Genomic DNA, 25,608 nt, shown 5'->3' with positions numbered 1-25,608 from the left:
AATGTGAATGCCAGAGCAGATGATGCGTAGGGTCCCTGACAACCAATATAGTTTTGCTCACCCTATCACATCCAGCACCAATTACAGGACCAGGAGAACCATGCCCCACTGTGACCAGAAGCCAAGAGAAATCAGAGTGATTCATTCTGGGTTGTTTTTTAACTGGTATAAAATATGCATAACTTTAAATTTACCACATGAACCATTAAGAGTACCAGTGGCATTAAGGTCAGTCACACTGTTGTGCAGTCATCACCACCATCCACCTCCAGAACTCTTTTCATCTTCTCCAACTGAAACTCTGTGCCCAATGAACACTAAATCCCCACTGTCCTTCCACTCAGCCCCTGGCAACCGCCATTCTACCTTTGGTCTCAATGAATCTGACTATTCTAGGTACCTCATACGAGTGGGAGCATACAGTAACCATCTTTGTAACCGGCTCACTTAGCATAATGTCATTAAAGTCGATCGTTGTAACATGTGACAGGAACCTTCCTCTTACGACCAAATAATATTCCACTGTATGGATATACCACATTTTGTTTATCCATTCATCTGTTGATAGATACGTAAGTTGCTTCGACCTTCTGACCTACTAACACTGCTATTAACAGGGGTATACAAATCAGAACTCTTCACCTTCCTGAATTGAGCCCAGCCCTCTAAGCACAGGCCCAGACGCTGAGTGCCAGGTCACGGGAATCAGACACACACAGCACTGCTCCGTCATGAGGCTCAGGCCCCCATCACAAATATGCCTCTTTGTCTATCACTGAAGAATAAAATGAACACATGCTACGTAGGGAAAATAATCTCCCAGAAAAGTAGCACAATGAGGAAGACCTGAGTGTACTTTGCAGGGGGTTTGAGGTGGAGTGTTCTTAACAGCACACCAGTTTTTAGAATAACTATAGAGTTTCTTTTAATCACTCTGCAGTTAGTTCAAACAAACAAAAACCAAATGATTCAGTAATCAAAGCCATTTGTTATTCTTAATGAGAAATTGTTTCATTCTGGTTCAGGTGTTTCCTACCTGTTCCCATTCCATTTTCCAAACAAAATAAAAAATAAAATAAATGGAAGAATAAAGAGGAAAATAACAATCAACTGTGTTGTTACCATCACTTATAATCCTTCTTTCACAAATCAATAATATTTAAGCTATTTTCTACATTGCTAGATCTATATTGGGCCCACGGCACTCCCTCTATGAGGGGTCAAGACTCACCTGAAAGTCAAGATCCACCATGACAATCTCCTAGAGGCAAGGGTGAAAGAGATAAGGCAGCTCATACCTCTAGAGCAGATGACACTTGGAAAGAGAGAACTAAAGTCATACAATAATGTTTGGGCTAAAATGTACCAAATCAAAGATAGTTTTCGATGTTTAATCATAATCTAGCCATAAAATCAACTGACTTCAACAATGACCTACCACTGACTCCCTAAGTAAAACAAATGAGTTCAGATAATAGCAGTCAAACTGGGGTGCCTGGGTGGCTCAGTTGGTTAAGTGTCCAAATCTTGATTTTGGCTCAGGTCATGATCTCAGGGTCACGACATGGAGCCCATGTTGGGCTCTGCACTGGGTGTGGAGCCCGTTTAAGATTCTCTCTCTCTCTCTCTTTACCCTTCCCCCTCCCCCCCCCCCACACACATGCACTCTCTCTCTCAAAAATAAAAAGTAAAAATAAATAAATAAATAATAAAAAGTAAATAAAATAGATATAATTCAAAAAAAAATGCAATCAAACTGACATGCCACTGGCTGGGTTTCTGAGGTAAATAAGCTAAAGCAAAGAACTGTCCCTGCATATAATGCAACATCTTGGAGGAGACAGGACCATAGAGATACAGGAATGTTTCTAAAGGACCTCGTGGGCTTAAGTAGTATATAAAAAGCCAAGCCTCAAGGCAGAAGAGAGGTAAGATGGACAGTTTCTTTCAATAGTGCACTGAGAACAAATTCAAAAGTTACAGCAAGCAACTTTAAAATAAAAAATGGGAAAATGGAGCACAAAGCACCATTCCAAGTCATGGTCCTATGAATTAAGATCGTTTCTGGTCTCTTGCAAGCCTGGAGAGGACCAGGAGGTCCTCATGAAGGGTGCTGAGGTGCTAAGAGCATCCTGCCTTGTGTCCAGAGGAGAATGTCAAGGATGTCTGATTATTGTCCAGTCCCTTCCTCTTTTAAGTGATACCATCCAATAAAAGAGCTCTTCATGTTTTTAACACTTTATGTAAAGAATGCCAAGTTGGTTTTCAAAAGTTGGGGGAAAAGTCTTAAAAGGAATAACTGGGTTTCATCAACCCATTAACTTCATCAAATTAAACCACTGCTTTCTGCAATGCACTTAAAATGGTGTGGTCTCAGCTTCCCTTACCTGAAATGATCTGCAATATCTCCAGCCCCAAACTAACAATTCATGATTCCCAAGCTTAACTATCTCTCTTTTGTAATTACTAGAACCAGAATTACTTGTAACTATTTAGCAGAATCAAATGCACTACAATTAATTCTCTGCAGTGAGACTCTCTCCCCAAATGACCAAACCCCAATTCTTGAAAGGAGGACTCAAGTCATCTGATGAATGAACTGTACCACTCAAAATGATCTAAAAAAATTACTTCTGGTTCTCGCTCAAGCATTCAAGAAGACTGGAAAATTAACAATGTCAATTAAACACCCACTGGCTTCCTCTATCTCTAACAATTAAAATATTTTTTAATTACTGTCATGGTTTAATATATAACTTCACTTTTTCTGAAGCTTATGTGGAATGGAGATTTGATTTATATAACAACTAAAAAAGATATTTTACAAGGGGTAAAAGGAAATACTATTCATATAGCCATTAGACAAAATAACCGTACTTCAACAAACCTAGAGAACCAAACACACACACACACACACACACACACACACACACACACACACACAGTTAAACCAGCATTTCATCCTTTAAAGAAAACCACCAAAGAGGGAAACGTGAACCATTAATTGTACCTGACCATTTCATAAAAAGCAGTAAGCTGTTTCTAAGTCTAAAAATATCCTCTGAACATTAAACCCTGTGTTTTTCTACCTCTCACCCATTTTTCTCAATGTCCTTTGGCAATAGATTGACTCCGATTAAATAATGTGATATCACATGAGCTTACAACAAAAGGAAACAAACCTGTGCATGACAGGCACACCCACCCCCAATCCCAACAGGGCCTGTGCTATCTGCTGAAGCTGGAGAAACAACATGCACATGGCATTGAAGGAAAAGCTTGGGTGGAACGTGTATACAGTGATTTAAGATGCTGAGGGAAACCTTGATCAATGGGGGAAAAAATCATAATGGTTATTGCAGAGCTAATGAAAAATAAAAATGTGCAGAAAAAAAGTTATAGAAAAAACACAGAAAAATGTAGAAATATCTATTGCCACTCCAACAATGTACTAAAATCTCCGTATCACAAACCCTGACCCCTAAATTTACATGGCATTTTTCAACTGCATAGACAATGTATCCCTTTCTTTCTTCCCTCTGCTCTGCCTTCCAATAATCCCTCACCTAGGACAATGGGTAAACAGAATTTTTTAAATCTCCAGTGTGTCCCCACATTGGGGAATATCATAAAACCTATCTTTAAAGTCCATTCTCCACAAAATCCAAAATAGTGGTACGTACTCATTGAACCAGCTAGAGTGCTGAATATCAAATGCTGCTTGTCATTGCAAAACCAGCATACCCCTGGTAACTAAAAATGGATACCTTACAACAGGATAGAAATAGCATTCTATAGATATATCATTAGCAAAATTATGCAGCCAGATTATCCCTGTCTACAGTATGTATAGGGTTGCTACATAATTAATGCTTTATTAAACTCTTCTCTGAAGATGTGACTGAGAAAAGATCAGAATCTGAACCAGCTGTGCTGTTTAATATTCTCTCTCAGGAGACAGGGGTGGGGGGAGGGAGGGAGGGAAAGGGAATGAATAGGTGATTTATTTGAAATTCTCCCTTCAATGTTACACTCCTATGTTTGACATGGATGTTTTGTTTTGTTTTGTTTTGTTTTTTTCCCTCCTTTTACTTACTCTGTCTTGTAAGGCTAAAGAACATAGGACATTTAATTAAAAACAGAAGACTTTAGGAACAGTGATGCTTAAAAGGCTGTGTTTCTATTAAACATTGATCCAGTTCATCCAGGAAGGCTTTGTGCTGTAGAATAAACTCCAGTATTCATGCAACTTTAATGAAAATGTTTCTGAACCCCATTTCCTTCTTTGTGTTTGACCTTCTGTTCAGTACCCTGAATATTTCAAACATCTCTAAAACAGTGGCTAGGAAGGCCAAATATGGGAATAGCATTTACAGGAGCCAAAAATAAGTGTTACAAGAATTTAAAAACTTAAAAAGGGATAAGACAATGTCTCACGTTTTTTTCATAAGCTAGAAGACTGTTCAAATCAGAAAAATAAAGAAATAAAAAGATACAGTCTTAGATATCTATTCTCATATCCTGAGTAGTTTTCTTATTGTCAAAAAATATATGCTCACTGTCTGTATTTTTTTTAAAGAAATAACATCTAAAAACTTTAAGAAAAAGAAAGCTTTCAAAAACCCACATCTAGAGATAATAAATAACATTGTGAATCTTGTTCCAAACCTCATCCAGCCTCGTGTTCAGAAACAGGTCATGTCCACAATTTCACATACAGGTCCATGCTACACACACCCCCCCAAGGAGATCAAGGCAAGGGGTCCATGTGAACAGATGTAGATTCCATCCTTGGTAATAGCCACATAGAACTCCATTCCACAATTGCACCAGTATTTCACCACCATTAACACAGTGATGAATTTTGAACATATGTCTTTACACAGGTCTCCAATTTTCCTACTTGCGATAAATTACAAGTGCCTTAATCAAAGTGAATCTTTATCTTGACACACATTGCTTAACTGGCTTCCAGCAAGGAAGAATCTGCAGGACATGAGAATAATCCCTGGCACCACACATTGCCAAAGCTGGATTTTGTCTCTTATTTTTCAGTTGTGCACTGCCCATCATAATCCCATTAGTCATTTCAATCATATTTAGAATGCTTTTGCTACTCAGTTCTTCACTTTTATGTAGCAAAAATCACCCACTTTATTCTGCAGTCTGTGTGCCTTATCTATCATGTTCAGAAGGGTTTTTCCACCTCAAGAGAACCCAGATTTTCCTCTTACTACTTTACATTCTTTCACCTTTATCCGTTTCCAACCATCTAAAATTTATTTGGGTATAAAGTGTGATAAAAGGATTGTTTCATTTTATTTTAAAAATGGATAACTATCCATCCTTTACTGAAGAATCCCGTCTTTTTTCCACTGATTGAAATGTTGCCTTTAATCATATACCAAATTACCACATGCCTGTATTATTTATTAGATCTTCTATTCTATTGGCTGAATAAGTGAATTACTAAGGGACGTATTTAAAATCTATTTCAGTATTCTAAGGATGGAGTGCTGTCAAATTCTGCCTCCACCCTTAAGTAATGGCTGCATAACTTTGGATAAGGCACTTACCCTCTCAGTGTCTTAGCTTCCTAGTCAGTAAAATGGGTGTAACAGTACCTACACCACAGGATTTTTATGGGGTTAAGCTAATGCTACACGCTATATACATCTTACTTATCCTTATCATCATCCCCGAAAGTCAGCAATGAGAAAGTTGATCCTTGCCTTCAGGAAATTAAAGACCAGTGAAGGAGAGAGACATTTAATCAAGTGGCCACAAAATTAATGCACAAAAACAAACCACAGAAAATAGATTAAGGGGAACCTCATCCAATCTAGCAGATCAGAGTAGGGGCTTCCGAAAAGCAACATGTGAATTAAAGGCTAAAGGAAGAGCAGGAGTGGGGCGCCTGGGTGGCTCAGTCGGTTGGGCGGCCGACTTCGGCTCAGGTCATGATCTCACGGTCCGTGAGTTCGAGCCCCGCGTCGGGCTCTGTGCTGACAGCTCAGAGCCTGGAGCCTGTTTCAGATTCTGTGTCGCCCTCTCTCTGACCCTCCCCCATTTATGCTCTGTCTCTCTGTCTCAAAAATAAATAAACGTTAAAAAAAAATTAAAAAAATAAAAAATAAAGGAGGAGCAGGAGTGAACTAGCCCCAGGGCACCAGGAGGGTGGGCATTCCATCTGGCCACACGGGGCTGAGCGCAGAACCCCACGTCTGCCTCTGATGAGCAGGCTCCTGCATGCTGTGCCCTGAGCTGACAACGTCATAAAACGTCAGTTTGTTCTTTCAACTTTTCAGTTTAAATTCACATCCTCAGAGAGACACTCCATGACCACCCACTTTGAAAAGGCCAGAGATATGGTCTTTGATAAAAGAAAAAAAAGATGATAATCCTATCACACAATCTTTTCGTTCAACAGAAACTATTCCAGCAGATGTTCCAAGATCCTAGCTTCAGTAAAACACAAGAAGGAGTTCTTTATCTTCAAGACTATCCTCTCTGAAATAAAACATGCAAGTGTCTGAAAAGCCATCAAATGCTCTTTTTAATGTGCAAATAACAGTACTTTTCTCACATCTGGAATGATCTCTGCTGGTAAGAACTTCCCAGGTTGTACCTAATAAACAACACTTAACCTTTCTATATGCTGAAGAGGATATGGTCTGTCTCCACAGCACAGTGTCAGACATGACCCCATTATTTCTTTGTTGCACTGGTGACAGTGTCTAATTACATATTTGCATGATTATTGGTCTACCTCCTGCACTACACTGCCAGTTCTATGAGGGCAGGGAATGAGGATTTTCTTCACCTCTATACTCTCAGAACTTAGCACAGAGCCGGGCAGGTAACTGATGTAATGCCTGTTTGTAAGACAGATGGATGACCAGAGCACAGTGTGAGGGGAAAGCTGGCACTACACCAGGGTGGAGAGGCAAGGGCCAGATCAGGTAGGCCCTTGCAGCTCACTATCTCGGACCTTGGTCTTTGCAACTAAAAGCCACTGAAAAGTCCCAATACACAGAAGCAGCAAGGGCATATTCAGGTTCTGAAAAGATCACTCTGGCTAAAATGTGATCTGAATGGAGGCAGGAGGGATTGCTGGGAGACACAGATGGTCAGAGGTTGGACTAAGATGGGTGGTGGCGGTGGTGAGCCAGAGACTGACTGAGCAACTCCCACAGCATTTCAAGAATGGACATGACAAGTGCCAACATTTCAGGAGGATAGATTTGGCCTCAGAAAATTCTACACGACTAATAACCTCAATATAAAATGTGAGACTGTACAGTACAGAAGAAGTCACTATCATCAGGGAACCTACAAAATCAAAAATGAAAGTGTAAACTGGAATAAAGTCTACTCCCCACAGAGGAGGCCCAGTTCTGAGCAATCTCACTCATCCACGGGACATATCAAAACCACAAGGCACAATGGCTAAAGGCCTTTGCATTGACCTATTTGTAACTCAATAGCATCACTGTTAATTACTCTTTAAAAAATAAGTAAGTAGGGGCACCTGAGTGGCTCAGTCAGTTAAGCTGCAGACTCTTGATTTCAGCTTTCAGCTCAGGTCATGATCTCACGGTTTGTGAGACTGACCCCCCCCCCCCCCCCCAGGGCTCCACGCTGACAGTGCAAGGAGCCTGCTTCTGATTCTCTCTCTCCCTCTCTCTGCCTTCCCCCTGCTTACACTTACTCTCTCTCAAAATAAACAAACTTCAAAAAAAATTCTTAAAAAATAAGTAAACAAATAATATATTGTAAAGCTTTTTTCTCCACAAGATTACCAAAAAATAACCTCTGAATAAATAGTTACTCCTCAATCCTCATAACGTTCCTGAACAACCTGCTATTGCATATCTTACAGTTCTTTCTAGTGTGAGGTGGCATTGAGGTTCTGTATTTGTAAATGGCTTTTTAGGCAGGGGCAGGCCATCCATAGCAGTTGCTACTTGCAGCAGTTGGGGAATGCGGTCTAACACCCCTACTATGCTTTTGCACTGCTTGTCCCTTCTTGTCCCTCACAGCTGTCATGAGCATGTCTGGCACTTCTAGAAGTAGCTTAGGCACAAAGAGCCCCGTAGTTCCATCATTTCTGCAGAAACTTCACTCAAGTTACTCAGCCTCCATTTTCCCACGTTAAGTTGTTCAGCATCAATATGCCTTCTCCCTAGAGAGAAGTTAAGGCACTAAAAATAAGCACATACATACTATAAAATGCTAAGGTGTCACTCCACATTCATCAACAAAGAGGGAAAAGTTAGTGAGTTTCCAGTTTGAGATGAATTTAGTGAAGCAATTATATAAGTAGTTACTACTTAAAGAGTCAAATCATTATTTTTCCAAAGAAGACATACAGATGGCCAACAGATACATGAAAAGATGTTCAACATTATGAGGGAATGCAAACTAAAACCATAATGAGATATCACCTCTCAATTGTTAAAATGGCTATTATCAAACAAGACAAGATAAATGCTGGCAAGGCTGTGGAGGAAAAAGTAACCCTCATGCTCTGTTGGTGGGAATGCAAACTGGTACAGCCACTGTTGAAAACAGTATGGAGTTTCCTCAAAAAAGTAAAACTACCATATAATTCCGTAATTCTACTTCTGGGTAGTCATACAAAAAACAAAACAAAACACGAAAACTCTAACTCGAAAAGGTATATGCACCCCCATGTTCACTGCACCATTATTTAATACAGTCAAGGTATGGAAATAACCTAAGTGTCCACAAATGGATAAAGAAAATGTAGCATACACACACACAATATTATTCAGCCATAAAAAAGAATAAAATTTTGCCATTTGCAACAACATGGACAGATTCTGAGAGCATTACCCTAAATGAAGTAAGTCAGAGAAAGACAAATACCATATTATTCACTTATATGTGGAATCTAAAACAAAACCAAAAAACCAAGCCCACAGATAAACAGAACATACTGGTAGTTGTCAGAGGTGGGAGGTGGGCAAAACAGGTAAAGGGAGTCAAAAGGTACAAACTCCCCAGTTATAAAACAAATAGGTCATGGGGACGTAATATACAACATTAATACAATATTAATATATTATTATATTACCTCAACATTAATATATTAACAATGTACTATAGTTAATTTTTTAAAGAGTTTGACAGGAGAAATTATTGAAAAGACCTTAACACTTCTTTCAAAATAGAAGTGATGCCTCCACTTAGAGAAACACATATCAAAATCAAACTTTAAGAACTTTTAAAGGAAAACATTTATCTGATGTACAAGTAATTTGTAACAAATCTTTTTTTAAGTTTTTTTTTTAAGATGGATGAAGAGGGAAAAAGAAAAGTCATGGGGTGGGGGCCGCTAGGCAGGAGGATGTATTAATCAATTAAGTTTGGGAAACTACATAACCATACCCTGCTGCAAGAATTCTGAACATTTTATGGTAGCCTCTGGAAAATCCTGCAGTGCAGAAACATGCTTACTTTGATCCAGTATTTCTCCAACTTACATGGTCTTGGTATGAATCTCTCCCCCGTGTTCTACTATTTAATAGAAGACTCTTCAGATAGCAGTTCCTAAAGCTGAGGAGTTGTTTGGGGTTTTTTATTGGTTTTGTTTTGTTTCATAATGTGTATGGGCCTTCTCAAATCTAATTCAGAATCTCAAGTGGTGGGAACCCAGTGAGATGTATTACTAGCTTTGGGAAACACTTCAGTGGTTTTCAAGGACTTTCAGAGATGCTAGGCTGGGGTCAGAATCACGAATAAATGAAGGAGGAGGCAATGGTTGAGCATCTTCAAAATTATGATGTAAGCAAAAGTGAAGTCATTTAATCTACAGAAATAGGTACACACCCTTTTCCAGCCCATAGATGTTCTAAAAATCAGGACTTTATGGTTCCAACAGTCTACTTAGGAACCAGAGGAGACCATGCACTGATACAAATAAGAATCTATCTTGCATAAACAATTTATTAAGTAGCTTATTAAAGCATATTTTAATAACCTGCATTTAAAAACTTACAAATCAGACTCACACCTCACCTTCCACCAGTAATGCCCAATTATGAGACAAGTGTCCTGCAAAACTCTTCCACTTTTAAGAGAAGCTGCTATGGAGTGCCTGCGTGGCTCAGATGGTTGAGCATCCCACTCCTGATTTCAGCTCAGGTCCTGATCTCATGGGTTCGTAGGATTGAGCCCCACATCAGGTCTGTGATGACAGTGAGAAGCCTGCTTAGGATTCTGTCTCCTTTCCTTTCTGCCCCTCCTCCTCTAAATAAATGAACACTGGGGGGGGGGGGGGGCACCAAAGAACACAGTGCAGAATGTATAGATAATCAAGTTCCATTATATTACATCCATCTTAACTCAAAAATCGTTATTATATAGTGTTTTTTTATTAATGTTGAAATCTATGAACAATTAAGAGGACCAAAACCAAAAGTTTTGAAGAAAATAAAAGCATCGGTTTAGTACACACTTCCATCAGATCACTAGGCCAGACGACAAATTTCTTGAGACAGTCTTCAACTCTGTTTCTCAACTTACAAGTTAATGTTGCCTCCAGAAATTTGAAGAGATTTTGCAGAGACTGGAAAAACAAGCTTTACTCCAGAAATGACTTCACAGCCTATTTGTCTCAGTGCTTGAAGCACTTTTCATTGAAGCCATTAAAGAGTGCCAGGCCCCAGAGAAAGCCAAACCATCCATAAAGGCACACTTGTGCCCAACCAGCAGCCACCCTCGGTGCTCCTGTTGATCTTGCCAGATATGTCCTCTCTGGGAGGAAGCTCAAAGTCACCTGCCCATCTCATTACTGAGACTGTTTCATGGTCATGGTCCTTCCATTCTGTTCTACTTTGGGGTGGAAAGAAGGAGGTAATACTTTTCCATTCATGTCTTCCTAAACGTCACATTTTCTGTCCTCAAAAAAAGCCCAGCAGAGACTATTAACAGAATTCTGCATCCAAGTTCAAAGAGTATCACTTAGAATATCTCCTATCCTCTTATTGTGTCTCTGTATCACCTCATTCTTCTTTGCTGAGATGGCATTGTCTACAGGTCTTTTGCTGAGAAGCTAAAAACTGACAGGAGATTCCTAGTATAAGGGCTGGAGGATGAGACTGAACATCTTGCACCATATTACTTAGAACATCTTGCCGAAATATTCTTCTACACTACACATGTCCTAGCTGTCCTCCTTCCTCTATGCAAAACACAGTCAAAGCCATGGCACACTCTTTCCTAAGGATAAGACTAGGGCTCTGGGGGAAAATAAATCTTTATTTAAAAGAAATGCTAGCAAAAGTCATTAGCAATATTCTTACTTACAAGGTTCCTATACTTCTTAGAGATATAGGAAAAGCAGCCATGCGTTCAGAAGAAACCCGGGCAGCACAATTTAATTCAGGGCTCTATGGAGAGCGAGACAGGCATTCAAATACTCTTAAGCTAAATGTCTAATGGAGCAAACAAACACATTGGCTTATAGCTCTAGAACTTGGCTGGAAACCGGGTTTACTCCCAATCTTACTGATGTCTTAAAGATTCTTCTTTTTCTGGGGCACCTGGATGGCTCAGTTGGTTAAGTGTCCAACTTTGGCTCAGGTCATGATCTCAGTTTGTGAATTCAAGCCCCTCATCAGGCTCTCTGCTGTCAACATGGAGCCTGCTTCGGATTCTCTGTCCCCCTCTCTCTCTGCCCCTCCCCTGCTCATGCTCTCTCTCTGTCTCAAAAATAAATAAAACATTTAAAAATTTTTTAATTAAAAAAAAGTTTCTTCTTTTTCATATGTCCCATTTAACCTGAGGAAGTGAAGATAAGAACAAGATGATAGAATATAAAGAAAATTTAGTGATAAATATAACTTAAAAACATGAAGGAAATGTGGAAACAAATCTTATAGCAATATTACCTGGCATGTAAGTTCTCAGCTTATTTTAGCTACTATTATAGTTCTTCTTTTCCAATATTAGGCCTATTACAACTGTGTTTTGTGGCCTGCTTCTTTCATTTAGCAGTAATCATGAACATTTTCCTACACCAATAAATACGGTCTCATGGATAAAATGGCTATAGATACTCCGTAATATAGACATACCAAGATTTACGTCCCCATCTCCTATTACTTGACATTTACATTGCTTCCAATTTTTCACTACAGTAACTACCAAACTGAACAACTGTGCACCAAGTTTTGCAAGCTTATACATTTATTTTGTGGATAGATTCCTGAAAACAGAATTACAAAGAAGAGACCTACTGATCACCTAAAGTGTTACAACAGTTTACACTCCCACCAGCAAATGAGAACACACATTCTTACACCCTGGCTAACTCAGAAAGTTATCCTTTTAATCTATGCCAATATAAACAATGAAAAATGTCATAAGTTGCTATTTGATTTCCATGATTTTTGTATGTGTATCCTGGTCACTTGTAATTATTTCATACATTGCCTTTCCATATTCTTTGTTTTTTTTTTTTACATTTATTTATTTTTGAGAGGCAGAGAGAGACAGTATGAGTGGGGGACGGGCAGATAGAGAAGGACACAGAATCCAAAGCAGGCTCCAGGCTCTGAGCAAGCTGTCAGCACAGAGCCCAACACAAGGCTCGAACCCATGAACCATGAGATCGTGACCTGAGCTGAAGTCAGACGCTTAACCGACTGAGCCACCCAGATGCCCCTCCGTATTTTTTTCTATTTTTTCTACTAAGGTGTTCATCTTTATCTCACTGCTTAATCATAGCTTTTAGATATTTCTTAGTTTGACATTTAAGACTGGAATAGGACTCATAGTTAAGAATAACTTGGCATTTACTGGTTCTGAAACCAGCTAGCCTGGATTAAATCCTGGCTCTGCCACTGAAGTTTCATGACCTTGGTCAACTTAACCTCCCTGAGCTTCAGTTTCTTCATCTATAAAATAGGTCTAATAATGTAGCAACCTCTAGGGCTGTTATATGTAAGTAGTTAATGAGTTAAAATAGTACCTAGCCATGTTAGCCATGTTTGCAGTTAGAAAAGTTTATTTTAAACCTACAATTTTATGAGGTCATGTTTGTTTTTTTAATTTTTTTTATGTTTATTTATTTTGGGGAGAGAGAGAGCATAAGCAGGGAAGGGGCAGAGAGAGAGGGAGACACAGAATCCAAAGCAGGCTCCAGGCTCTGAGCTGTCAGCACAGAGGGTGACACGGGACTCAAACTCACAAACCGTGAGATCATGACCTGAGCCAAAGTTGGACGCTTAACTGAGCCACTCAGGCACTCTATGAGGTCATGTTTTAATTTAACTTTTAAATTAACTCTTAAAAATATGTGATGCAGGGGCACCTTGGTGGCTCAGTTGGTTAAGTATCTGACTTCAGTTCAGGTCATGCATGATCTCATGGTTGGTGGGTTCAAGCCCCACATTAAGCTCTGTGCTGACAGCTCAGAGCCTGGAGCCTGCTTCAGATTCTGTGTTTCCTTCTCTCTCTCTGCCCCTCTCCCTCGTGTGTGTGTGTGTGTGTGTGTGCACGCGCGCGCTCTCTCTCTCTCTCTCTCTCAGAATGAATAATAAATAAATCTTAAGAAAATACATTATTTTTAAGCAGAAATAAACAGATTCAAAATATATACATAAGATAACTCCTTTTAAATATATATAAATACGGATACATAGAAAACAAGTATCAGTTGAATGCTCACTATGAGACAGGCATTGGGGACACAATGAAGGACAGAAAATACAAGGTCCCCTTCTTTATTTCCACCTGGGGGATACCAACAAAGAAACAATAGGAGCCTGCAGTGCAATGGGCCAAGTGCTACACTTAAAAGAAGTGTAATGGGCAATATTCATTGCACATGGAAGGGCATTTAACCCACACCAAATGAGGCAAAGATAAATCTCTCTGAGAAAATATCAAGCTGAGACCTTCAAGAGTAGTGATTAGTCAAGCATAAAGTGGAAAAAAGGGAAGGGAGATTTCTACAAAGAATCAGTATGGTTCAAAGGCTCAAAGGCAAGTAAGTTTGTGTGGAATAAAGCTGTAAAAGCTAAGCACACACAGAAAGAGCTGTGAACAATGAGACTGGATTGGTAAACAGGGGCCAGATGACACTCCAAATCCTTAATGGGCCTTATAAGGGCTCTATGCCAGGAGCCAAAAGGAGCCACTGAAGAATTTTAAACAGAGGAGCAACATTAGATTTGTTCTTTAGAAAGATCACTCGAGCTACACTTAGATAATGAATCAGAGGAGAACAAGACCAGCAATAAAATATCAGAACCTAAACTCATGCCCAAGACCATATTACCGCCTCTGCAGAACTTAGCAATTGCTGGGACTAGTGACTTGGTTGAGGTCTTACCGGTCCTCAGAATGGGAAAACTATACAGAGATCTGAAATTTCTGAGCCTCTAAGCCTGGGATCCTGACAACCATGTTCTACATAGCTTAATGATGCATGGCCTTTCACCATTTTCTAAAATGATTTCAAGAACTTCTCTCAAAGTACACCTCTGCCTCCCTTCTGAACATTATACACAGAACACATGACTCCGTGCTGCCCTAAGCAAATGACCTTCCCTTTTATGATACATAATTAAATACCCGGTCATGGGCAGAAAATTCCTTGATATGCCAAAAATGGCCAGCCATTTATATAATGGTCAAATTGTGGGAGGGAGCATGTTTGAATACAGTTGGTACAGACTTGTGACCTTAATAACACTGATTCCCTCGATGAGGAGAACATTGACTTTATTCTTCTTTCAATCGTTCTGATTTAGTAAGGGACAACATCCCAGTGTACTATTGTTAGGATATGTGCTGCTTACCTTATAGGTTAATCTCCTTTTTTAACAAAAGCAGAATAAACTTCAAGCTCACAGATTTACTCCAGCAAGAGTAAACATTTCTGTATGATAATTCTTATACTTTTATTTATGAAAATAACACAATGATTCATTTTTAAAGTTGAGTCAGTAACGTAGAGATGACACAGATGCCTAAAAGCTCATGAGGATAAAACTCAGTAACAAATCTGGGGGACAAATTACTCCACCATAACCATATGGAGCCTACTGAAGTTGACTGCCTAAATTCACTTTACTCTTTCATGGCAACTAGCAGACACAATGACATCAGACACCAAGAATTTAGATGTTATAAAAGGCAAACCAACACATATCACGTGATATCAGCAAAACTCATTGCCTCAAAAAAGTCGAGTCACAATCATCAAATTCAGACAAATGCACTCATGGAGAGATTGTATGATAAGCTTTCTGGTTAAGATACATCCTTCATTTAAGGTTTATGGTAAAAAGGAGTCAAAAGTCTTTAAATGTGTACATCTGAGATACAGAAAGCTCAAAGAGCTTGTAAAGAAATGAAATACATCCACATTGTTCGAGTATTTTGTGATCATTTAAATTTTACAAATAAGGACAAGCTTCCCCAGCTTCTGTTGGAGCTAGGAAAAAGGAGGTTTCCACATCTACATGAAGAAATTTAGAGAAGATATAAATGATAAGCACTGCAAGTATCTCTCTGAAAAATATGGACTGGGTTTATGGTGAAGGTAATGACTAAAAAAAGTGAAAAATGGAAATTTTGGATTTGTGAGTTTCAAAGGAACCAAAGATGCATAGAGAGTAGTAGATGACATGAACAGGAAAGGGCTTAATGGCAAACAATTATTTGTTAAACTTAATTTAAAGGGGAAAAGAGACACAACTGAGGTGCAAGGTTGAACGTAAGAAGCAGAACCTAATCTATAGATAATAGGATTATCACCTTCCATGAGTAAAATCTTGATGATGGTATTAACGAGGAACATTTCCAGAAAGTACTTCCATTAGTCAGTCTACAACATGATGGAGGATAGCCACAACCAGCAAAGGGTTTGGGTTTGTAGCCACTTACACAATTTAATAAATAATATAAATATGTCCAGCAAGACACCATATGCAACATTCACTCAACCTAAAGAAGCACACCAGGGTCACTTCAGTAAGCAGTAAATGCTTACTGAATGCTTACTGAACACTAGGGTGAAAGCTGTACCTGCTCTGTAATCAATTCCAACTGGATGCTTCACCATCCAGTTACTTCAGCTCTCTGACATGGACCATGCCTGACTATTCTCTCCTCAGCCAAGCTGCCCAACTGACACCACACCCGTATAGGACATCTCAGGTGTCGGACCTCATCCTTCCCAACAAATGTCTGGCACTGTCCACCAACTGCAATTAGAAAATCATTCAGGGCTATGGATCTGCAAATCATGTCAAAGAGCATGAAACTAACATAACACAAACAAACAACACAAAATGTGCCACGTGCACCTGAAGTCCTCAGTAACTTAATGAACAACTTCAAATTACCATGGAGCTGTTTGATGTGCCCACACTAAATAAGCGCATTTCAGTGTGTCTGTGTTGGCACAGGCCTTCCACAAACACAGGAACAGATGCAGGGGGAACAGTCAACCACTTTGCTCTCACTAGTAAAAATCCCTGATGCTTTGATAGAGACTTAGAATTCAAAAGGCTCCTCAATGTTCTACAGTCTCTCCATACCAAGGTCAATGAAGCGGTCACGGTACTAGCAGCCTACCAAGCTAAGATTCCTCAGAAAGTAGTTAACAGCCTCACCTTTTACAACTGATCAGGAACCACAAAAGGAAACGTGTGTTTCACTAGGAAAAAATACCTAAATGTCAAAAAACCTAAACATTATAGGGGGAAACATCTGTAAAATATAAAATGTATTTAAAAATATATAGAGAACATTGAGACTTATAAGAAAAGTTGATTCAACAAATTGTATGTATGTATATATTTACATACACACACACACACTCAGAAGCACACATATAAATGAATGTATTATAGGCACAACAGACAGCAAAGACTTTTAGCTTTTTACCACCACTCCTATACTCTGGGTACACTGCTTGACTACACTTTCCAGCCTCCCCCCTTCTTCCTTTGCACTTAGGTATTCCACAGTTTGGCTATGTTATAAGTTCCAGCCAACTGAACATAAAAAGAAGTGACTATTTTTTCTATGAACTTTCTGTTGTTGCTTAACAAATGATCATAAACTTAGCAACTTAAAAACTATATCCATTTATTAGCTCACAGTTCTACAGGCTCAAAGTCTGGGCCAGCTACACTGGGTTCTCCACTCAGAGTCTCACAAGGTCAAAATCAAGATGACAGCTAGACCAGGCTCCTATCTGCAGACTCTGGGGAAGAATTCCCTTCCATTCAGGTTGTTGGCAAAGTCCTGCTCTTTAAAACTGTGGGTCTGATGTCCCTGTTTCCTTGCTGGCTACCATCTAAAAACTGCTCTCTACTCCTAGAGCTGAGTACATTCCCTCTCACATGGCCCCTCCATCTATAACAGCAACAAGTCCAGTCCTTCTCATGCTTCCAATCTTTCTGACTTCCCCTTTCACTACCAACCAGAGAAAATGCTCTGCTTTTAAATGGGTTTGTATGATTAGATTAACCCCAAACATACAATCTCCCCTTTCCCATATAGAGTAGGAATTTCAGGAGGAACAACTTTTCATAGTGACAGGTTGACTCACACTCAAAGAAGAGGGGGCAATATGAGAAGGAGGGTCACTTAGAGCCTTAGCATCATGCCTACCACATTCTTCTTCCAGGCCTGGCCCACAGAAATCTACCATGCCTGTTCCAACATACTCTTCCCTTTGGCAATCTTGAAAACCATGTGTTAAAGATGTAAGAACCCCCAGTCATCCTGGATCCCTGAGGCAAATGATGGGAAGTAAGAATGAAAAGAGCTATGAGCAGTAAACATCAATTAAGACTTCTTGGTTAAATCAAAGCATGAGGCTCTCTTACAAAGTTCAGGTGAACACAACCAAACCTACTGGTTGAAAATTAGGTATAAAAAACATCCATTGGATCAATGGAATCCAAAAAGATTCCACTTCAGTAACTAGCAAATGGGAAATCTCCTAAGTTTCTGAAGGAATTTTGTTGCCCAAATCAGCCATGAGCCATGAATAGTTAAAAGCCACTAACTGCAAGGGTGCCTGGGTAGCTCAGTCCAATGGTTAATCATGGGACTCTTGATTTCAGCTCAGGCCATGATCTCATGGTTTGTAGGATCAAGTCCCACGTGGAGCTCTGCGCAGACAGTCGTGAGCCTGCTTGGGATTCTCCCTCTCCCCTCCCCCTACTCACATGTGCACATGCACACTCTCTCTCAAACTTTTTTAAAGGAAAAAAAAAGCCTCTAACTGTAAAAACAAAAAACAAAGCAAAAAAATAAACAAATATTAAATAAACAAGAAGCCAACGAAAGAAGCTATACAGCTCCCAAAGAGGCCACGCTCCCTGTCACCCTCTTTAGATTTTGGCCAAACAGCAGAAAGAACAAAATAATTCTTCCCTGATTGCAGAACCAGGGTAAAACCATAGAACTTCCTCTCTGTAGGGGTTGGGACCTCACAAAGCTTACCCAGAATGTGGTATCATTGTATGGACAATAATTGCCATGGCTCCCATTCTTTCTTTCTCCAAATGGGAGTGGTCACTGAGGACAGTATTTCCTGAACATGAAAAAGCATAGGCAGACTAGTCACGTGTGCCTAACAAGCATTGTACTTTGATACTGAGATATTTCTTAGCACTATGGAACTGCTCCATTTAAGATCTATGGGGAAAGTTCAGTTTGAATTATAATAAAGACACTTCTATATCTTATTTTTATCTTCATTTTTATTATTTTGATATTTTTTATTGATATATCAATATATTTGATATATTTTATTTTGAATTATATTTATCATTATTCAGAAGAGGCCACAAAATCCTGCCTAGTGGTCCTTCAGAGACCCGAGCATCTAAGCAAGCCTCCGAGGAGCTTGCTGGTTCTCACAAATTATAGGAAGCTTTTCCACAGTCATCCATACCATATAGAATCTGACCTGGGGCTGGGCAGAGGGGAGTGAGAGCAAACCAACTAGAACATCATATTCAGAAGTTGCATTAAATGTAAAATCTTCATAAACAGTAAATTTATTTCACAAAGCATCAGACTCAGTTGATGATTTAGTGGCATTTGAAAATATTTTATCGATCTTCTACAAAAACATTTACAGGGTCTTACAATCATGACATTACAATAGGTATAGCTGTAGCTCTCAATCTTTATTATCTATTATAGACCACATAAATCACTTTTAAACATCTGGACTCCAAAAGGATCAGGGCAAAAAAGAAAATCTAAACCAAAAAAAAAAAAAAAACTGAGAAAAGTTGTATTGTAAAATTTTGTTTCCTGCCGCCTTAACGTCCTCACATACAACGAGCTCGAGCAACCCACCCAGGTAACCAAATGCACCACTGTGATAAGGTGGTCCCCAAGACAACTACATTTCTCAGGCTGCCCCTGACTATGACCTAGTAAATTTAAATGCACCAAGGAAATACCCTCTGCCTTTTCTTGTGTTCTCCACCCTGACCCTAATAAAGACCCTTACCCACTGGTCTTTGTACTCTCTCTTGGCTACCACCTGTTTGGCTGAGCCCACTCCCCTGGCCCTGCTCATATGTGGCCCCTTGAGTGTGCATTGTCTCTGTCTCCCTCAAACCTGTGAGTTTAATAAACTTTGTTTTCCTGAGCCTCTCCTGGGTCCCCTCTTGGTGCCACACTCAACTCATCATCATCACACAGAACATAACAAAGGTATAAATGATCAAATGAACAGAAAGGGGAAAAAAAGAGAAGTCAAGAAAATCCTCTGATTTCTTACCCTCTAGATAGAATCCTGCCCATCTGGCCTTAACTTGTGAAGGAAAGCCACACCACTTTAAACCCTAGAGCTGTTCTTAAACTCTGCCTCCCCCAATTCTCCTTATTTGAATGATTCTAGTCCTCCTCTCTCACTTCCTCAAGCTGCCCACTCTAATGAAAGCCCTAGGGTTGCATGAAGGCCTGGGAATCTGAGCAGCACAAGGGGCTTGGCAGAATGAACTCTGCTCTGCAAGCTGAAGCCCTCCCCGCTACCGGCATCATGCCCCAATACTAAGTCTCTCTCTCTCTCCCGCAATGACATTTCTCCTCAAAACACTCACCATTTCCCCCCACCAAGTCTTGATGCATTTTCAAGGGTATTTATAGTTAATTTGGGAGATACATACTTCAAAATTTTCCAAATAGAAACCAAAGTTCATATAAACTCAATTTAAAACATTAAAGAATCACTGTGGGGGAAAAACCTTGCAAAAAAATGTCACTGTGTCAACAACAACAAAAAACTTGATCAAAGAGAATCTCAGTCTCAAGGGAAATTATTTTCAGCAGCCACTTTCATTTCAAACTCCTCCACAGGTCCATTTGCCAAGTGTATCAGTAAGTCAGGGCTCATTGACAACCTACTGTTTGTTTTTTTTTTATTTTTTGCATGGTTCAAGTTATCTTATTATGCAAGCGTAGCACTCTCACAGACATTATCTCATTTAATTCTGACACCTTTGGAAAGGCTTTTTATATTTGATTGCCCCTACAAGTAGTTTAGAGATAGTTTCATTTTGAGCAGATATTCTAAAGCCCAATAAATTGATGCAAGTGATTGTTATTGTAAGAACCACCCCATTCTCTCCTGATGACATGATCAATTTGTTATAATGCATTTTTACTTTGGGGGAAGGGAACAGGATTGGGATTAGGAATTCCTCTAAGAAGCTGATGATAAGGGGCACCTGAGCGGCTCAGTCAGCTAAGCAATCAGCTTCATCTAAGGTCATGATCTCATGGTTCTGAGTTCACACCCTGCATTGGGCTTTCTGCTGTCAGCACAGAGCCCACTTCGGATCCTCTGTCCACCCTCATGGCCCTTCCCCCCTCCTCTCTCTCTCAAAAATAAACATAAAAAAAAAAAAAGCTGATGATAAAAAAAAAAAGAAGCTGATGATGAGTGGCTCGGTCTGTTAATCATGGAACTCTTGATCTCAGCTCAGGACTTGATCTCAGGGTCTTGAGTTCAAACCCTCATGTTGGGCCCCATGTTGGGCTCTGCACTGAGCATGAAGCCTACTTTAAAAAAAAAAAAAAAAAAAAAAAAAAGCTAATGAAAAAGATTATGATAGGCTAAAAACCTCTCCCTCAGAAAAATGCACATATAAAATGTGGCATATAATTTTAGAAAATATATAGTCCTTCCAGCCTCTTATTGACCCCAGGTAAGAACCTGACAAAGAGTGCATGTATAGAAACCCTATGTGAACAAAAAAGTTATACTCGAGATTTTGAAGGCAGCAGAGATTTTACTGCTTTAAAGCAAGCATTTAAGGAACTGAGAACCTCACTCAAAGTTATAACCAATTATATATTTCATTAAATACCTTAACAAGTTTGAAGTCTCACCAAATCAATAAATGCATAAACAGATTTATGCAACATTCTCCCAAGCAAAACATCTATATAAAATACAGCACTTTAAATATGATGAAAGCATGAAGAAATTAGTTAAACGGAAAGGCATAAAATACCAGTGTAATTAAAATTTTCCAGTTGATGAATCTGAGTGGGACAATCATGCACCAGATTATATCATAACATACAGCCTAACCAAATATTAGTTTCTATCATTAAAAAAAAAGATGTAGTCTATAGTAGGTATATATCCTAACCAAATTTATTGAAAAGAAGAAAGCATATCTCATTCAATGCAATATAAAAGTGTTATTTATAGACTTAATTGTCTTTTTAATGCTAAATCAAATGCAGTATTTAGGAGAACAATGTGGTGAATCCTTTCACGCAAATAATAGCTGTTATGGGTTATGTGCCCCCTCCAAAAACTTATGTTGAAATCCTAATCCCCAGTACCTCAGAATGTGACCTTATTTCAGAAATAGTCACTGCAGATGTAACTACTTAAGCTAAAGTGAGGTCATACTGTTGTAGGGTGGGTCTCCAATTCAATATGACTGGTGTCCTTAGAGAAAGGGGACATTTGGACACAGATAGGAAAAAACCATGCTAACATGAAGACAGAAATCAGGGTGATGTGCAAACAAACCAAGAAAAGCCAAAGATTGCCAACAAACTACTAGAATGTGGGAAAGAGGCCTGAACAGACTCTTGCCTAAGACCTTCAGAGGAGTATGCCCTCACTGTCCCCTTCATCAAGACTCCAGAAGTGTGTGACAATAAATTTCTGTTGTTTAAGACACTCAGTTTGATACTTAGTTCTGCACAAATGCCAAAACAAATACAATGACCTAATAAATTTTACTCTGTAACAAACTTACACCTGTTTCTACAAAGCAAGGTACATCCACAACAAATGCTTGATAAAGTAAAAAAAAAAAAAAAATAAGTGTAGAATTTATAATAACAGCATGTTAACTGGAAGCAGACAGCTATTTTTACCTAATATGCTGCCAGTTTAAACCAACAAGTGAAAAAAATTGACATTAATCTTGCTAAAATGAAATCTCAATATGAGTAAAACTCACTAAAAGTAGAATACATGCTCATTTGCCCTATTTTACAGTAACAAAGAGTACCTTATTTTTTCTAATTGTATCATAAATTATATCTACAAGCAATAAAGTAATAAAGCATATTAAAGTAAAAATATGATCAATTTTTGCTGTTAATATATTCTCAACCTGAAAGTCTTTCCCACTCATTAAATTGTCTTTAGCAAAAGCATTTTTTCACCTCCAAATATCAGAGATATTAAAAATAACTGTAGGCAACAAGGTAGAAATAATCAGTTCTAAATCAAGAGAACAGTCTTGACACTTCTATTCAGAGATTTCAAATCAGTGGGCAAACTTTAAAGGCATACTGCTTTATTAATACAAATATCCTGCACTGAAAAAGCAAAAAACTCAATTTCACAGAAACAAGAGAAACGTTTGCCTGAAGAGGGGCCCTCCACTTAAGAATACTGGCCACACATGGGTGCCTGGGTGGCTCAGTCAGCTGTGTCCAACTTCAGCTCAAGTCCTGATCATCCCCTTCCTGAGTTGTAGCCCCAGTTCAGGCTCGCTGGGCTCTGTGCTGACAGCTCAGAACCTGGAGCCTGCTTTGGATTCTGTGTCTCCCTCTCTCTCTTGCCCCTCTCCTACTCACACTCTGTCTCTCTCAAAAATAAGCAAACATTTAAAAAAAAAAAAAAAAAAAAGGCATCATTGGCCGTATAATCTAGCATATCTATTCTCGAAAGGCAATAATTCTAGGTGTAAAGCTTACTTTGTAGGTAAGATCAGGTTCACGGAGCTGGGTATGGAAAAATGGCTTAAAAAGTAGGACGTGGCTATTTCCCCTAGTATCTTTGTCACACGCAAACACTACCACTGGCTTTACACACCCTTCAAATATACACACGTACACAAGAAGAGTAACCTTTGCCAGGGGCTAGGACTGTGCTCCATTAAGTTATGGATAAGATATCGTGTGTTGTCTCACCTCTAAAATGAATGGCTTTTCAGTAAAAAAAAAAAAAAAAAAAAAAAAAAAAAAAATGACTCAGTGACTCTGCATCTGAATCAGGTGTGATGAATACTACTCTTGTCACAAGCAAACCTCCTCCAACAATCTAGAAGTCTTTCACATCATACAATTCTAGTTTTTTATTCTGAACTTCCGTGTTACATATAACTTCAGTATTTGGCTGAAATGAAGCAATCTGATCGTTTTTTTGTTAAGGTAACAAAACCAAAAAGTCTAGCTTCCATCGTTTCCTCAAGTGTCATTATTACTAATACAAAGGACAGAATCTTACACTGGTGAAATTATCTTTAATGTTAACAGCATTTATTGAACACTTATGTGTGTTCTAAAAACTCATCTGCACTCCCATCAATTCTAGGAAGTGGATACTTAACCCCATTTAGCAAAGACACATTCAAATGTTAAATAACTTGTTCAAGATCACTAACAGCAGAGGTGGGAGTCAAGCCTTAGCCTAATTGCCTTTTAAGGCTCCAAGATTTGCAGCAGAAGTCCTCAGAATCAAAGTGAAGAAGGGATGCGGTGTTGGTAAATCCAGTGCTGAGGTCTGCTTTACAGAAGTAACAAATACCTGAAATTAAAAAGGTTAGTGACAGGGCGCCTGGGTGGCGCAGTCGGTTAAGCGTCCGACTTCAGCCAGGTCACGATCTCGCGGTCCGTGAGTTCGAGCCCCGCGTCAGGCTCTGTGCTGACGGCTCGGAGCCTGGAGCCTGTTTCCGATTCTGTGTCTCCCTCTCTCTCTGCCCCTCCCCCGTTCATGCTCTGTCTCTCTCTGTCCCAAAAATAAATAAAAAAACGTTGAAAAAAAAAATTTAAAAAAAAAAAATAAATAAAATAAAAAAAAAAAGGTTAGTGACTTCAAAGAAGTCCTAAGAATTTATGGTAGCACCTGTGCTGGTCTGTAAACCTGAAGGAACCTGAAGTATGAAGTTATTAGAAACCCTCCATATTACACCAATAAATATATTTACATTCTGTCAGAGATGACTCAGAAAGATCCAATTTGAAAAGCAAAAACAGTAACATTAATGGGTATTTGTACTGAAATCATCTTAGTTTTCTCAATTTTCCAAACTGACAGATAAAACTGATTCTAAAAAGGCAGGGCGCCTGGGTGGCTCAGTCAGTTAAGTGTCTCACTGCAACTCAGGTCATGATCTCCCTGTTTGTGAGTTCAAGTCCCTCATTGGGCTCTGGGCTAACAGCTCGGAGCCTGGAGCCTGCTTGGGATTCTGTGACTCCCTCTCTCTCTGCCCCTCCCCCGCTCCTGCTCTGACTCCCTCTCTCTATAAAATAAACAAACATTAAGAAAATTTAAATTAAAAAAACTGATTTTACAAAGGCAAGCGGATAGTGATTGACATAGCATGTGGACGTACAGGAGAGGAATGTCGTGCTGCATCTGTCCCCCTACCTTAACCAAGATTCTGTAAAGCACAACCCTCACCTCTTTTGGATGTGGTTTAAAATAGGATTGTTACTGTGGTAGCCTAGGAAAAACCTCACTACTTCTGAGAAATTATTGAGAAAGCTCAGTATTAATCAAGGCTAATCTATAAAAAATATTTAAGGCTAAATTATGAGAAACATTTGAAGAAACCAACAAAATCCTTAGCTAAAAATCCCTTAAGCTAGAACTGTTTCAGAAGGATAAAAAAAAAAAAAAAAGTAACCACCCTCATTACATAAGAAATAGGTCACATTTTAAGTATTCACCTATCTTTCCCTATGTAAAATTCTTCAACAGAGCCCAAGGAGACTTAAAGTATTAGAACCTGAATTAAATAAGTTGTAATCACAGCTTATTAACCCCACAGAGAAATACAGGCACATTCAAGATGTAAAAGCTTCACTGAAAATAATACTTAGATATATATATGATGGTTTGGTTATGTGAAGGCTACAAAACCCATGGGAAATGTTTAAAGACACAAACTGCTGGTCAAGCCTCGGCCTCAAAGGAGTTTCACCACCGAGTTCTCCAGGGAAAAGTTAATGCATGAGCTTCCCTGAAGGAAGCCTCATCCTCCAATTGCTCTGGCGCCTGGGGACAACATGGAAGGAGAGATTCAGAAAGCACAGTGGAGGAGCGCA

General features: G+C 39.1%; 1 protein-coding gene across 1 annotated transcript in view; it reads right to left on the bottom strand.

Annotated features, from left to right (window-relative positions):
* SH3GL2 (SH3 domain containing GRB2 like 2, endophilin A1) overlaps nt 1-25,608 on the bottom strand; it is a 212,152-nt gene that overhangs the window by 185,849 nt on the left and 695 nt on the right. The window lies entirely within an intron of this gene.

Source organism: Panthera onca, chromosome D4 (assembly GCF_046562875.1).
Source record: "Panthera onca isolate mPanOnc1 chromosome D4, mPanOnc1 haplotype 2, whole genome shotgun sequence".
In the NCBI taxonomy this organism is placed as follows: domain Eukaryota; kingdom Metazoa; phylum Chordata; class Mammalia; order Carnivora; family Felidae; genus Panthera; species Panthera onca.
Note: the sequence above shows the minus strand (reverse complement) of the source record. Positions and strands in the feature narration are given on the sequence as shown.